Raw genomic sequence first — 16,722 nt, forward strand, 5'->3', positions numbered from 1 at the left:
CAGTGCTGTTGTCACATGAGTGAGCTTGGTGGCTCTGCCTGTGTACAAGGAATGCCCTGCTCGTAGCCATTGAGCTCACAGATTGGCGGATGTCTTTATCGCTGCAGCCAATACTAGAGACCAGATGATTCAGTGGAAACTAAAGGTCCCGTCACACCTAGCGACGCTATAACAATCACGACAGCGATACGACACGACAGGGATCGTTGCCGCATCGCTATGTGGTCGCTATTGAGATGTCAGACAGTCCAATCTACCCAACGACGGAGCAACGATCTAGCGTGTCATAGCGCCCTTTGCAACGATGTCGGTGGTCGTTGGGACCCTGTCACATTGCATGTTCCATTGACGATTCACACCTCGATGAGGGATGTACTGTGTGACGCTGTATTTACACAGGCGTGGATTGCGCTCCCTTTCTCACGCCCTCTCAGCTCTGAACGGTGGACACTACCGCAACAACAAATATGTGGAATCGCTGTCGAGACCCCAAAAAAATACCTACCATTAACGGGCTAGAGAAGCAACGAAGATGGAAAAGCAGATGATCCAAAATGGAGTCGCAGCCGTTGGACAAAAACAGGATCTCAACTTGGACACACCCGGGTCAGGAACAAAGAACTGAAGCGCTACTTTGTTAGCTTCTTTTAAAAGGAAGCCCGCCAATCAGGACGCTGTAGTGACCACCAATCGGAGCCGAGGTAGGCGTGGAAACGGGAACGCTAATCCCCGCCTTGTTTTGCTTCTGAGTCGCTAACAAGGTCGTTAGGCTGTGTCAAACGTGACGATACAAGCGACTCAGCGGGACATGAGCGACCAAAGAAATGTCCAGACATTTCGGGCACGATCAGCGATACCTGGCAGGGGGGGCTGGTCGCTGGTCACTGTCACACACAGTGATCTCGCTGGTAAGATCGCTATAACGTCACAGTTCTAGTGACTCAGTAGCGATCTCGCTAGCGATCTCGCTTAGTGTGACAGGGCCTTTAGTGGTCAACCAAGGAACAGTGAACAAAGTGGGGTTTTTTTAACCCCTTCCCGATATGCACCGTGTTGTGCTCTGCAGATGCATTGCAGAACATCAGATCAGTGAATTTAATGATATACAGTAATGTCCCAAACTGGGACAATGTAAAAAAAAACAAAAAGAAAGAAAAAAATAGCAATTCCTGAATTGCTGGTTTTTATTCAGTCGTCTCCCAAAAATTGGAATAGACAGGGATAGAAATGAATCAAAAAGTGTCATGTGCCCAAAAATGGTACCAGTAAAAATGTCTGCTCGTCCTGCTAAAACCAAGCCATAACATGACTGTCGGCCGAAATATGGAAAAAATTATAGCTCTCAAAATAAGGTGATGCAAAAACTAGTTTTCGCAATAAAAAGCATTTTTAGTGTGTGACTGCAACCAAACATAAAAACCCGATATAAATCTGGCATTGCTGTAATCGCACCGACCCAAAGAATAAAGTCAGCTGATCACTTATACCATGCGTAAAAATAAATGAAACCAATTCTTCACATGCTGATTTTTTCATTCTGTCTCCCAAAGATCGCAGTAAGGCTCGGCACACATTTATCCTGTGCTTATGTAGAGTCGGTGGCCGAGCTGGGGGGGTGGTCCCTCAACATACCGCGCAGAGATGAACAGAGTCAAATAGAGGCCATTTTCGGATACAACAGGTCCAAGTTTAATCGTGCTCTTGCCGTCCGACTGACGGCCCTCACATTACAACACAGTACCTCACTCATGGCCTTCCGTGTCCAGGGCCGCGTCACACACCGTGTTTTTCGCCTGGGACGTATATATACGTCCTGTCCCTTTTTCCTTGCTGACGCACTGACAGCTTCCGACACTGTGGCTGCCATAGGCCTAATCACCGACAGTCCTTTCACTGGTCAAACGTCGTCCTTAGCACGGTATGCCTACTCTCTTTTACTCGTCTCTGTTGCGGTATTCCTGTCAGGACCACCCCCCTAACGTTCTCTCCCCTCAGTCCCCCTGGTTTGGATTCTCCTCACAGCGCACAGACTGTCGTAGTCCTCCTGTCACTGGAGCTCCCCCTGGGGACTGGAACTTTCTGGAACCCTCCCTCAGTATTTATAGCATTCCCGATCCCCTGTCACTGTAACTCCGCCCCCCATGACCAACGGTTTCTAAAGCCCTAAGCTGATGTCAAGTCCTTTGCTCACACTCCTCCCTGCCATCTAATGGTCAACCCAAGGTACTGCACGTCCACTGCACTTTCCTAGCTGTTTCCCCATTGTAGTAACTGTCACCTATCTAAACTGTGCAAACCTATCTTTCTCTATTCTGACACGTCTGTCCGTCCGTCAGGTCACCTTCCCTACACTCCCCCTTCCTTTGTCTATTGTCGTCCTCGACAATTCGTAATCCCTGCCTTCGTCGTTCTGAAGCTTCACCTACACTCTGTTGTCGGACCAGCTGTTGGGCCAAACCCACTTCCTACGGGGGGCCGAACCATACTGGGAGCACCATGCTCTGGGCAGCCTACTGCTACTCACCAACGCGCACGCCACATGACAACATCTTTCAAATTGGGCTAGGTACACCCATATTCTCTGTATGGCGTGTACCTTCCCCTACTCTCCCCTTCTGTCACCTTCCACTAACCGGTACGCCATGATCGAGGCCTCACACCTATCAGATGATTGCCGGCGCCCGCCTTCCTTCAAGGGTGTCTGTGGTGTCGGGGACCTGACCTAGGATGGCTGTCTTTCTCACGTCTTCCATCTCTTTTACCTTTCTTTCAGTTATATGTCATGGTCGGTGTCCCGGTCTCCCAGACCTTCTCCACACATAGACCCTTCTCGGATCACACACTTCCCTTTGGTCCCTCAGACCTTCTCTTACCCGGACCTGTTGCATTTTACTTTTGCATATTATACATCAAAACTACTTTATAATAGCACAAGTACCCCCGTTTTTATAAAAAAAAATTTTTCATTTTCTTTTTACTTCTAAGACCAACATATAACAACAAACATTGCATGTCTTCTTTCTCCCCCCCCTTCCTTGGACCTGGACACTCCACCGCTTCTCCGTATCCCCGTTCTGTCAAGTTTCAAATAAGCAAATAACATCCTGTAAGAGGAACATACTAATAATAAACTCAGCAAATAAAACTTTTTTTTTTTTTTTTTAGAACTGTTCTCCAGAACCTGCACTACAGTGCACCGAACTCTCAACAGTCTACTCCACTACGCAGTAGCTAGTCGTGAGGGATCCCACAGCCGTGGAGCCCCCGGGGATACTGAGGGTGTCCATTTAAGTCCTCTTCACGGGGGTTCACTCCCTTCGGACTCTGCCAGTACGGCCACCGCATAATACCCGCGGGACAGTACTCCTTATAGTAGGACACTAAGTCCCCTTCCTGTAGAGCCCGACCGTGGCGAATTGAAGCCACATTAATGTAGACCTTCTGGCCTGTTTCATCCCGGATAAACCCGTATCTCTGGTCAAGGTTGGTATAGACCAGCCGTCCCCTAGATCTCTTCTTTTCCATGCCGGCCTCTCCTTGAGTATGGAGCAGGTTCCACACTTCCTGCTCCCGGGCCTTCTTCTTCCTGATCACCTCCGCTACCCACACGGAGGGTACAGCACGGGCCCTGGAGTCCGGTAGGCGGGACTCCACTGAGAAAGATCGTGAGACAGAAGTGACCGATGATTTCTGCGGGCCAGCAGCCGCTGGGGTCAGGTGGCAAATGGGGACAGCCGGGTCCTCTGGGGCTGGAATCACAGGGCCCGCTAAGTCGGCCACAGCCGACTCCAGCACCGGCATAACCGCGGCCTCAGGACAGGCCGCATCCACTACTTCCAATGGAGCCGCAGTAACGGCCGGTTCCAACGATGCAGCTGCTATTAGCAGGGGGAGCGCAGCAGCGTCTTCTTTGGGTGAGCTCCGCACTGGTGACTCCGGACGGGGTAGTTCAGGGACTTGAGCGGGGCCCTCGCTCAGTTCTGCATACACCACAGGGCCCGACGTAACTAGGCCTTCCGGTGCGCAGGGGGCCGCGTGCTGCGGCCGAATGGTGGGGGCCGCTTGCGGAGGCACTGGTGGGGCCGGGAGTACTCTCACCTTCCCCGGCGCTGCGGCCTCCGTCACACCATCGCGCGGCTTCCCCCGCAGCCTCCGTCCCTCGCTCCACTGTCCTGCGGGCCTTTCTTGCAGACTCGGGGGCTCTGCGGAGAAGTCCTCTGCCGGTATTGGTGGCAGCCGCTCTCGCTGACTCAGCTCAGGCTCCGCTCCCCGGCTCATTATCCCGCTGCCTGCCCGTGGTTCTGAAGATGACTTCTGGTGCAGCTCCATCTCCTGCCGTCATTGCCACTCTAGGCGGCCGATGCCCCGACACCCGCAGCGTCTCATACCGTCCGTTGGGCAGCACTCAAATGGCGCCAGACAGCCGCACCCAAACTTTTCCTCTGTGCCACTCCCTCTGTGGGGTGGGGTGTCGGCGGGCCTCTCCACCCACCTGTCAGGGTCCAATATATGGAAGCGTCGGTCTCCGGACACATACTGCTTCCTTTTGGGGTACGTTGGAGGGGGTCCCAGTCCATTCTGAACAACTGCACACACCCGGACCTCTCCTCTGCGCTGAAGCAACACCGCCATACTGCACAGTACCTGGTACCGCCCCGGATCCTCTGCTGGCCACGCAGATCTGTCACAGCGCCCCCAACTCATATTCCACAGGTAAATCATTTGTAATCCACAGGTGTTTATATTCCAAGCAGCATAGTCCAAGTTCTTTTCCATTATTTGAGGCAGGCCTGCCGCAGAAGATGAGGTATTAGCGGCGGCGATCCTGCCGACTACGCCAAATGTAGAGTCGGTGCCTGAGCTGGGGGGGTGGTCCCTCATCATACCGCGCAGAGATGAACAGAGACAAATAGAGGCCATTTTCAGGTACAACAGGTCCAAGTTTAATTGTGCTCTCGCCGTCCGACAGACGGCCCTCACATTACAACACAGTACCTCACTCATGGCCCTCCGTGTCCAGGGCCGCTTCACACACCGTGTTTTTCGCCTGGGACGTATATATACGTCCTGTCCCTTTTTCCTTGCTGACGCACTGACAGCATCCGACACGGTGGCTGCCATAGGCCTAATCACCGACAGTCCTTTCACTGGTCAAACGTCGTCCTTAACACGGTATGCCTACTCTTTTACTCGTCTCTCTTGCGGTATTCCTGTCAGGACCACCCCCCTGACGTTCTCTCTCCTCAGTCCCCCTGGTTTGGATTCTCCTCACAGCGCACAGACTGTCGTAGTCCTCCTGTCACTGGAGCTCCCCCTGGGGACTGGAACTTTCTGGAACCCTCCCTCAGTATTTATAGCAATCCCGGTCCCCTGTCACTAACTCCGCCCCCCATGACCAACGGTTTCTAAAGCCCTAAGCTGATGTCAAGTCCTTTGCTCACACTTCTCCCTGCCATCTAATGGTCAACCCAAGGTACTGCACGTCCACTACACTTTCCTAGCTGTTTCCCCACTGTAATAACTGACACCTGTCTAAACTGTGCAAACCTATCTTTCTCTATTCTGACACGTCCGTCCGTCAGGTCACCTTCCCTACACTTACACCAGGGTTTCCATGTAAATCTCTGAAATACGGTGCTTGATTTAAACGGAACCCCCAGCGGAAGATTGCCTATAATGAGGCAGATGGAGGCACTGTGGACGCTGTCTAGCATTTGCTCCGGCGGTGTCCGTCTTTTTAGCATTGCATAAAAGTGCCGTCGGTCACAGTTTTGTGCACTTCTGAGAAGGACACCGATGAACAGAAGCCAGACGGAGCCCAGAGTAAATCTGCTGCTTCATTATAGTGAATGGATACCGCGGCGGTTTCATCTGTCACATCACTTGGAGATTTAGATGGAAACCCCGATGTAAGGGATCAGCGTAGAGCGCCAGATCAATGTGATCATAAATGTTACGTAAAATATTTCCAATAAAAGTTTCAACTCAATCCACAAAAAATGGAAGCAGGCCCTCACTCAGATCTGTCATCTGTTAACAGAAATATTAGGGGCTTCAATGTTACTGGTAGCACAAAGGCTCTGGAAAAGTGAAATGGTTCCTTGCTCCCCGAAAGAAATTCAGTAAATTCTCCACTTCCAAATCCAAATGCCCCCTCCCTTTTGAGCACCAGTGTGCCTAAACCAAGTTTGGCATTTCTGTAGTGATGAGAGCCCGCCTAATTTACAGGTGTCTCCATAAGGATGAGCTGGGCATAACGTACTGGTCACTACGACGGCAGTTTGCTATTCTCACTCAGCAACATCCACTACTGCTTGTTTCTGGAAAACACCCATGGAGTCAAAATCGTCACTGCACCTGTAGATAAATTCCCAAGGGGTTATAATTTCCAAAATGTGGTCACTTGAGGGGGATTTGGCTTTTCTAGCACTTAGGGGCTCTTTATATGGAAGCCACAAACTAGTCTAGGAAAATCTGTGTTCCAGGAGGCAAATAGCGCTCTGTCTCTCCATATGGCTAAGTAGTACTGTACAGCCACATATGGGGTGTTGCCATATTTAGAAGATATTGTGTGACAATTTTTGGTGCCATTTTTACCCATTTCCCAGTATGAAAATGTAAAACTTGGGGCTAACACAATCTTGGTGGTAAAAATGTAAATTATTTTATCTTCACTGCCCAATGGTATAAAATTCTATATAAAATTGTTATATAAAAGTATATAATCCCTGCAGTCCTAGATGAATTCATTGAGAGGTTTAGTTTGTAAAATGGGATCACTTATGGGAGGTTCTGCTGTTCTGGCATCTCAGGGCTCTATTAATGTAACATGGCACCCTCAAACAAGTGCAGCAAAATCTGCACTGTAGTGTGGCGCTACTTCCCTTCTGAACTTTGCACTGTGCCTCAAAAGTAATTTTCGAGGAAATACGGGCTATCGGTAAGCTCAGGAGAAATAGCACAACAAATTTTGAGCTCCAATACAAGGTTTTTTTTTTTTTATCACAAATAAACACAAGTCATGTCAAAGAAATTTTACCACTATCATGAAGTACAATGTCACGAGAAAATCTCAGAATCCGTGGGATCCATTGAAGCACTCTAGTTATTACTTAATAAAGGGACAGTGGTCGGAATTGTAAAAATTGGCCTGGTTAGGAAGGTGAAAAAAGGCTTTGGGGCGAAGGAGTGGGAGCAGGAATTTTCTGAAGGGGACAAGCAATGTGATCTGTTAGCAGCATGTCACACAAGAGGAGGAGCAGAGCAATCTGTTAAATAGTTTTGTGGGAAAAGATCATGTATAACATAACTTCCTGCCATATTTTGGCTCAGAAGAATAGTAAGAAGGATTCACTGGAATCCTAAGGTTGGGTGGTGTCAAGAAGTAGCTTCACTATGGAGCATATCAAGTAGTAGGGGCCCCCTAATGCCTTACAGCAATGTTAAGTAGGAATGTGATCTTAACGGCACCATAGTGGTCGAACCTCAAACATGAATGACCAGTCGTAGAGGTCAAACCAATGCAAGTTGAGGGGGCACGACAAACAGATCTGAAAGGGATCCAACCATGGCCTATAAGAACAATGTCATACTTCAACAAGAGAAAAGATAAAGGCCATACAAGGGGATCACCTCAAGGCATAGAAGTTACATGAAAAAAGTTTTTATTGGACACAAAAAACATACAAAAAGCATTAAAATCATTAAAAGTAGTCACTCGTGACCTAGCTACAACAATACAAAGGCTCATAATAGGGCCAACAACCTAAAGCGAGACTCAAATGTGTGTGATATAAGCAAATGACCTTATAAACAGCATACAGTCGTAGAGGTCAGGCACTTATATTCCCATTAAGGCGCCCATGTTACCACACCCCGCTGTATTCATTAATTACTCCATTTTTCTTTACATATGGCTAAGGCTGGTTTCACATTAGCGTATCTGCTCACAGCGTATGATCCACATAGATTCATATGCACATATCTTTAACATGTACGCAGGGACATGCGTTTTCATGCGTTCGCAAGCGGATACGTCATTACGCAGTGTGCAGCGAAAGCAACACGTTGCATTTTTTGATGCGTCAATTATGCGCAGTCATGCGCATGCGGATGAGTGCATCAAAAAACATTACTGTCTATGGGAACGCATTGGTACGCAAGGACATGCGTATGCATGCGTTCTATTCCATTGCGTAATTCAGACTGAAAATGTCCAGGAACTGGTTTCAACCACTCCTAAAACAAAGAACCCGCAGAACCCTATAGTAAATCCCATTACTTTTCTTTTTTTTTTTATGTGTTACTAATTTCAAATTGTTTTAACTTTTGTTATTAAAAATTATTTTGTTTCACAATACCTATCTCCATGTGTTTTCTTTATCGCTTTATTTAAACATGTGTCTATTGTTGAGTGAAGTATTAACGGGTGTTACAGTCAAGGTGTTTCTTATTAAAGTTACAGACAAGGTGTTAGTATTAAAGTCAGCAAACATTACAGGTACATAACATTACAGGTACAGTTTACTTAGCGGCTTGCCATGCCACACATCCAATATCCAAAACAAAGTAGGCAGCACATTTATCCCTCATTTGGGCAACTTGCACTGTAGTCCTCAGAGGGTGATCTTGGTAATCCTGCAATGTGGTAGTAACAGGTTCCTAAAGTTCTAAGTTGAGTTGCTCTTTTGCCAGGATGTAATTGTGCATAACACATACTTTCACAACCTCATCAATTGTCTCAATTTTAAGATTGATAGCTGTACCCAAAATGCGCCATTTAGATACCAGAAATCCAAAGGCACACTCCACAGTTCTTCAATCCCTTGTCAGTAGGTAGTTGTAAATCCTTTTGGTGTGATTCAAGGTCCGACTTGAGTACGGTTTTATGAGGTTGGCACACATTTAAAACGCCTCATCACCAACCACAAAAAACGGTGGTTCTTCAGTGTTCGGAAGAGGTCGTGGCTGTGGAAAATTGAAATCATTACCATACAAACGTTGGCCAATGACTGAGTTTTTGAAAGTCTGGGAGTCATTTCCTCCTCCAAAACAGCCAACGTCCACGACAACAAATCGACAGTCAGCATCTGCAATCGCCATGAGAACAATGGAAAAGTATTTTTTGAAATTGAAATACTCGGATCTGCTTCAGCTGCTTTCATAATACAAATGTGTTTGCCGCCCACAACCCCCAAGCAGTTTGGAAAATTACAAAATGTCCTGGAATTTTGCAGCATTTTCTAGCCAGAGTTCAGTTGTGGGTTGGGGGAGGAATTCTTCATGCAGAACGTCACATAAAGCACGGCAGGTGTCTCTAACAATCCCAGAAAGGGTGGACATTCCAATTCGGAATTGAAAATGTAGAGATGATAAGGACTCTCTGGTAGCCAGGAATCCGCGGAACAGAAAATGTGGAAAAAAAAAAAAAAAAAAAAAAACACACATTACATGGCTTTTCAAACAATAATATTAATGACAGGGTCACCAACAGACATTCCTCAGCAGGAATTGCTCGACGTAGTTGTGTCTTCTGCCTGGTGATGGATCCTCGGACACGTTGCAGCAAGTCATCGAAACTCTGTTCTGACATCCTCGTGTAGTCGAAAAACTTTTGCGGGTTTTTACGTAGCTCTGTGCACAACGAGTGGTAGGCTCCACGGCTCTCTTGGACTTCAACAATGGGGTGTGGCCAATAGAGACGACGACGTCTTCTCCATCTTTCTCTTTTTTCTTCTTCACAAGCCACAGCAAAGGCAACAGCCATTTTCAATTGCAAATCAAGATCAATAAGGAAGCTCTCCACGCTAAGATCCATCTTGCAGCTGGATACAGCAGCCAAAGATGAGGATTTCATCTATGCAGTGTCTCTATATATAGAAATCCCATGAGACACACCCATTGGGTGTCTGATGTCAAGGAAACTCTAAATGGAAAAGCATTGGAAATATGGAACACATGCGCAGAAACAACGCAAAGGCATGCAAAAACGCATACAAACACAGGTTTTTTTGCCGTCATGCGCAAGATGATGTAGATAAAAAATGCTGCGTAAGCATGCGTTTTTGCATGCAGATGTTACACTGTGCACACAAATGCTAATGTGAACCTAGCCTGAGCCACTCTTCGTACCTTTCTTGGGAAAATGGAAAAAAAAGAAAACTAAAGATGGAAGCCTCCTCCTGAATCCAAATGTAATGTCAATTTGAGTAAAAGAGAAATCTGACAGTAGGATCAACCCACCTAAGCAGTCTATAAGGGCATGTATGTCATAGGAAGCTGAATAAAATGATACTTTAATATCTGCGATCTGATGTCTTATTCCAGAGAAATCTATGTTTTTCTTAAATGTAAATGAGGTAATCCACACTATGGGCCGGACATAAGCTCTAAAGGCAGATTCTCATGCAGTTTTATTTTAATAAAAGGAGGCGGTACCAGTGTGCCACATGTAACTAACAGAACAGTAAAAGTGAACTTTGTTTTGTAATAAACACTTTGGCAGCTGCAATTCTCACAGCTCTGCTGTATTGTAACAATACTGCCTGTGAGATGGAAGAGGAGAGGAACTTACAAATGAGGCAGTTCTAATCACTTACAGCTCTGCAGTGAGGTCAGTAGAGCAGAGAGGGACAATATACATCACACTGGTAACACCCATGCTTATTAAAAACTAGAAATAGGCCCGATGCTATCGCATCGCGAGTGCGGTGAAATTAATATCTGTGTATGCTTAGTAGTGCTGACAGGAGCACCGCGTGTAGAGCGCACAGTTGTGGCTTTTACTGCGCATGTGCGGGAATTGAATCGAGTTTAAGCCGAGGCACCTAATTTTGCCACGGAAAAATGGATAAGCTTATTGACTCGATTATAAGCCAGGTATACATTGTTCCCCCGTCCTGTCCTGGTATGTTTTGCTCCCCCTGGTCCTTGACCTACTATGTGTGGCTGCAACATTCCTGCATCTCTCTCTGTAATGAGTATGCGCTCCACGCCTATGGGCGTGAAGACGCGTCCATATTCATTACTTTAATGAGCGGTGCCACATGACCGCTGAATACAGGAAGGAATACAGGAAGGCTGCTGGAATCCGGAAATACAGACAGAGATGCAGGGACGTTGCAGCCACTGCGCCAGGAGTGGGTGAGTATGCCGTCACAGCTGCTCTCTCCTGTCGCTCCCCCGCTGGCTTATACTCGAGTATATACCGTATATCGCTTGTGCAGGCGCAGTTCGTGGCCTTGCTGCCACAAACTGCGCCTGTGCAAGTGACACTGCCGCGGTGCCTTATGGGATTCAGTGACAGCGGCCAACTGGCAATTATATTGGCAATTATATATATAAAGGGGCAGCACGGTGGCTTAGCGGTTAGCACTGCAGCCTTGCAGCGCTGGAGTCCTGGGTTCGGATCTCACATCCCAACATCTTAAAGGAGTTTGTTTGTTCTCCCCGTGTTTGCGTGGGTTTCCTCCAGGTTTCCTCCGGGTTCCTCCCACATTCCAAAGACATACTGATAGGGAATGTAGATTGTGAGCCCCATCAGGGGACAGCAATGATAATGTGCGCAAACTGTAAAGCTCTGCGGAATATGTTAGCGCTATATAAAAATAAAGATTATTGTTATTATTATTAATTATATTATTAGTTTAAGATCACTCAAAAGATCACATGCTCGACAAAGGATGTAATATATTATGCCTGATGCCCATGTAATAAAATATACGTGGGCATGACTACAACAGCCTTAAAAGTTCAAACTAGAGAAAACGTTTGTGATATCTCTGCTGCCAAGGAAGAAATTGATGATATTAACCATCCACGCACGCTGCCCAAACACTTCAAATTGTACCATCAATGTGATCCCAGTAATTTGAAAGTACGGGGAATAGATCGGTTGGTTATGGGAGTTAGAGGGGGAGAGGTGAGCCATCCCCTAGCACGTCTAGAGATAGGTGGATCTGGACCCTGGTGAACTATGTATCCATGTGGGCTCAACGAGTCCCTTAGTTTTGTTCCATTTCTCTAGTATCGTCTGTTTTCAATTTTGCGCCTAAGCATTGTTTTCTCCAGCGATGTGCGTCTATTGGTGACTATGGCAGCTGCATGACTAGTAATACAGTGGTTATCTACGTCTCGCTCTGGCCGGGAGCGCCTATGGGGGAGTGTTTTTGGTCATCGCCTACTCAGATAATTACTACATTGAATGTGCTGCATATCTTTAGAATGTCCCCTTAATTGTGTCTCTTCACCTATTTGTGACACGCGCTTTATTATACGCTGACGCTTGCACAGATAATCATCACAGCAAGTGAGCTGTATATCTTTGAGGGTTAATCGGTCCCATGACCGCAAGCGTCCCCTTGATTGGTCTCTCTCATTTATTTGTGATGCGCGCTTTGTCTACTATACGCCGACGCCTGCGCAGTAGCAATATTGAGCTCTCTCTCACTTCCTGTATTCAGGATGTGTGCCTTGTTTCCCGTACACCGACGCTTGCGCAGTTGGCATTCTGTGACGTCACATGCCGCTGCTGTGAGCTGTCAGCCATAGCTATGGATCAGTGACTAACCGCTGACTCTCAGGTATATTGGATGTTAACCCTGTCATGGTAAGCAGCGGCGCAGCTACTCCCTATCTACTAATTATGCAACCATATATATTGACAGAGCTGACTGACAATCTGTACCCCTGACGAAGCCACATTTGTATGTGTGGTTATCATTTGGGGTGGCTATGGAGATTTTCTCTGTCCACTTAGACCCTCTCTAGCCCCTAATGGTCTGGCTGATCTGGTCCTTGATGTTCCCTATGCCTGATCTTGGGCTGGGGTACCTCTACGCATATATGAGGTCTATTTAGTGTGCATTTCTATCTTTTTTGTACACATCATAGTGATCAGGATCTTCTTGGATTTACATTATCCCTTGTACTGTTTTTTGTAATTTTTGGGTTGGAATTGCATCATTTTTTCATTGTATTTGTATATTATTGGTGTTTCTGACTCATATGCTCTATATTACCTATGTGTGGACTTACTAATTATCCTATTGAGAATCCTGTTTACATGGACCTAGGGATATAGGCATCATTCTCAGTGAGGGTGATAGTTGGTAGCAGGTGGGTCGCTCTATTATGAGCATTGTATTATTTGTGTATGTGTCACATTTGTGACCGTTTTTAAGAATTTTTGCTGTTTGCTGTGTTTAATAAAATTTGTATTATATATGCTATGTCCTATTCAGGGTGATCCCCTGCTCATGGCCTATTTCTTTCTCTCCTTTTTTTCAATTTTTAATCACACCTTTTTTATGTATTTTTTTATTTTAATCTTTTTCTATGTTTCACTTTAGAGCAGAGGTCTCAAACACGCGGCCCCTGAGGCAGGCATCTGCAGCCCGCGGTGCACCACGTCTCACTCCCTGAAGCAGGTGGAAGGCACGCATTCAGGAGCGTGTGATGGCTGTTCTGTGTGCACAGGACCTGGGATGAGGTCACAAGTTAAGTTTGTGTGGGGTCAGGAGGGGTTTACAGGGTGGACGGAGAGGAGCCGCGTGTGTACGAGGTGGACGGAGCGGAGCCGCGTGTGTACGAGGTGGACGGAGCGGAGCCGCGTGTGTACGAGGTGGACGGAGCGGAGCCGCGTGTGTACGAGGTGGACGGAGCGGAGCCGCGTGAGTACGAAGTGTCTTAAGTTTGAAAGGAATGCGGCCCACCAGCTCAAATTTTTTATGTGTGGCCCATTTACTCTGCGGAGTTTGAGACCCCTGTTTTAGAGTATGCTTTTTGACATATCCACATTGACCAGGATTAAATATAGGACGGCCATCTAATAAACAATTAGATATTTGATATATGGGAAGGACGTACGGATTTCTTATTTCTTCGCTACATGATCCAAAAAGCCTAAGATGGAACAATTGGACACGGCGTATACTATCTATATCAAGATGTGGTTCAAGAATACCAACTTTCTTGTCATAATGAATGATGTATGAATCAACAGCAATAATTACCTATGTATATTTAGTATATAAGGAGGGATCTGTATACGTGATAGATCTTCCTCTCTGTAATAATGGTGATTATATTCATTTATTGCTGTATACCTATTTATTTTCTATGGTAATTATATCCATTCATTGCTGTATACCTATTTGCTATTCTATATGTGTTTGCAGCTAGTACTTATTGTGTATTGTAGTGATTTAAAACTAGAAGGTATAAATGCCTACTTTCGATCTTTTTATATATCATGGTGATGTGGATACTGGCCACCTTGCTTCCTATTCATATCGCTGTGCCTGCTTCTTCTTGACAAGCGTCATTGCTTAGTTCTTTCAATCGCCTGTCCTCCTGTGCGCACGCGTCTGCCGGGTTGTTGGGAGACATCGCAGGGCGTGGCATCCGGCCCGACGTGTCGGTCATGTGACTCGACCCCACACACGTCATTGTGGGCAGGGTCTGACTCGCGGCCGGGACGCCGTGCTCCTGTGATGTCCTCCCTACCGCCTCACAGTGCTGGGTGCGCCGATATAGCAGGACACAGTGTGATTGCTATCTAGATATAATGTGTGACATAAGATACAGGTAGTGAATGGAACTTTTTTTCACTACAAAGGGGCGTCTGTTGTGAGTTCATTCTCTGGTCCACCAAGTAGTGAGTTCTCCTTCCAGACTCCCTCTGGTGGTAACAGGAGGTAGTGAGGCTGATTTAATACCACCTGATAATGAGGATGACGATTGGACCTCAGGAATCTTAGACTGGATTTAAGACAGCCGACACCCTAAGTCAGTGCTGGTGATTGCTTCTGGCTTCTGAGGTCTTGGTTTTCAGCTCTGTTCCAGCCTTCTCAAAGCTAAGAGTTTTTGCTAATGTTCACACTTGATTTTGTTGGTCTGTTCAGTTTTGTGTGTGTTCAGCCAGTCCCGGCCGCGGCTGTGCTGAATTTCCACTCTTATTTATCTGTATTTGCCAATTTAGTCCCTTATTAGATTGGCCTCTTTTTTGCTGTCTCAGAATATTTCAGAGTGCTGATATAGTGGGAGAAGTCTAGTGACTTCAGGGTTAATCTTGTTATCAGACGTGTTGGACATTATTTTTGTAGGGTTTTTGGCAGATTGCACACAGTGTCTTTCCTTTCCTATCCTTTATAGTTAGTTTGGGCCCCATCGTTTGCTCAGCCTATTTTCCTGCCTGTTTGGGTTTTCATCTTGTTTCACCGTCAATACATGTGTGGGGGCTGTCTATTCCTTTGGGGTCTGCTCTGGGGCAGTTAGTTTTCCCCTTTTCTTGCTTTAGGCTTATGTAGTCCTCCGGCGGTGACAAGGCGTCTAGGTCATCGTAGGAGCGCTCCACTGCTACTGCTAGTTGTGTGGATAGGATCAGGGATCTGCAATCTGCATAGTTACCAACCTCTCTGGTTTTCTGGGACTTGGCTTTTTGTTGTCCTCCTCGGTGACCCATTCATAACAGGCGTCACTAATGGATGTTGTGGTAACGCCTCCAAGGCTGTCAATCCATCTCCTTATAGGTTGAGGAATCTTAAGACATTGAATATCTAGGTTGTTCTGTGCAACACCCACTTTGAATCAATTGGTCTAATGTCTTTGGCTGTGTGCACACGCTGCGGATTAGGTGCGGATTCATCCGCGCGGATTTTGTAAAATCCGCAGGTGAAACCGCATGTCAAAATACCTGCGGTTTTACCTGCGGATTGCTCTGCGGTTTTGCCCTGCGGTTTTTCATCTCCTCAATGGAGGAGATGGCAAACCGCAGGGGAATCCGCAGAAAGAATTGACATGTCAATTCTTTCTGCGGATTGAAAACCGCAGATAATCCGCGCGGAAAATTCCGCACCATCTGCATTGCGGTTTTTGATTTCCATAGGGAATCATGCTACTGTACACCGCAGCAAAAACTGCTGCGGGTCCGCAGCAAAATCCGCAGCGTGTGCACACAGCCTTTACGTTCCGCCCTATATTTTAAATATGTAGCTCCGGACAAATTCATATCTCTTTGACCAATTAGAATCACTGATGGGTAAGTAACAACCATTCATTAACTATTGATTGACCTTTGTGGATTATAAAAACCTACTCCTTCTGGTGTGATGCCACACCCACAGGAAGGCGTTTTGCCGAAGCGTGCGTTGGGGCTGGCACCATCACCCACGGGAGGTAATGTGTATTTCCACCTTTCTAGTTTGTCTAAACCGTTTATGAATGTTCTAATTGTCTATACCATGACCATATGGTGTCTCCTATGTTAGTGTGGGTTTGGCAATATATATAGTACGTGCAACCTCCTCATGGCCGTATTGTGGGTAGTGGTGCCTACTTGTGGTTTCCCACTTTTTAAAGCCAAGTATGTTTTTAAATGTGTGTTTTTCTACTGAAATAAAGATTATATGTTCTTTTTTGAAATTTTTGATTTCTGTGTACATTTTTTTTTGCATAATTGGCAATTATATATATAGATAACCTCTGGAGGCAGATTCACATTTGAAATCGGGCCACTAGTGCTGAACAGCTCTTTTACATATAACAAAAGCGTGGATTTCTCTGGAAGACGACATCGGATCACAGATAAAGGAATAATTTTATTCAACTTCCTATGATCTACATATCCATATAGATGAATAGAAAAAACAGACAGCAGCACAAACTTAAGCAGATTTTGGGTGCAATACTTCCTGAGTAATGCGGTTGTCCAACGCAAAATAT

The 16,722-nt window shown here is 46.2% G+C and overlaps 1 protein-coding gene across 2 annotated transcripts in view; it reads right to left on the reverse strand.

Moving 5' to 3' along the window:
• Positions 1–16,722, reverse strand: part of VTA1 (vesicle trafficking 1) — a 322,571-nt gene that overhangs the window by 217,565 nt on the left and 88,284 nt on the right. The window lies entirely within an intron of this gene.

This window comes from Dendrobates tinctorius, unplaced genomic scaffold (genome assembly GCF_039654945.1).
Source record: "Dendrobates tinctorius isolate UK_male_01 unplaced genomic scaffold, ASM3965494v1 ptg000250l, whole genome shotgun sequence".
Classification (NCBI taxonomy): Eukaryota; Metazoa; Chordata; class Amphibia; order Anura; family Dendrobatidae; genus Dendrobates; species Dendrobates tinctorius.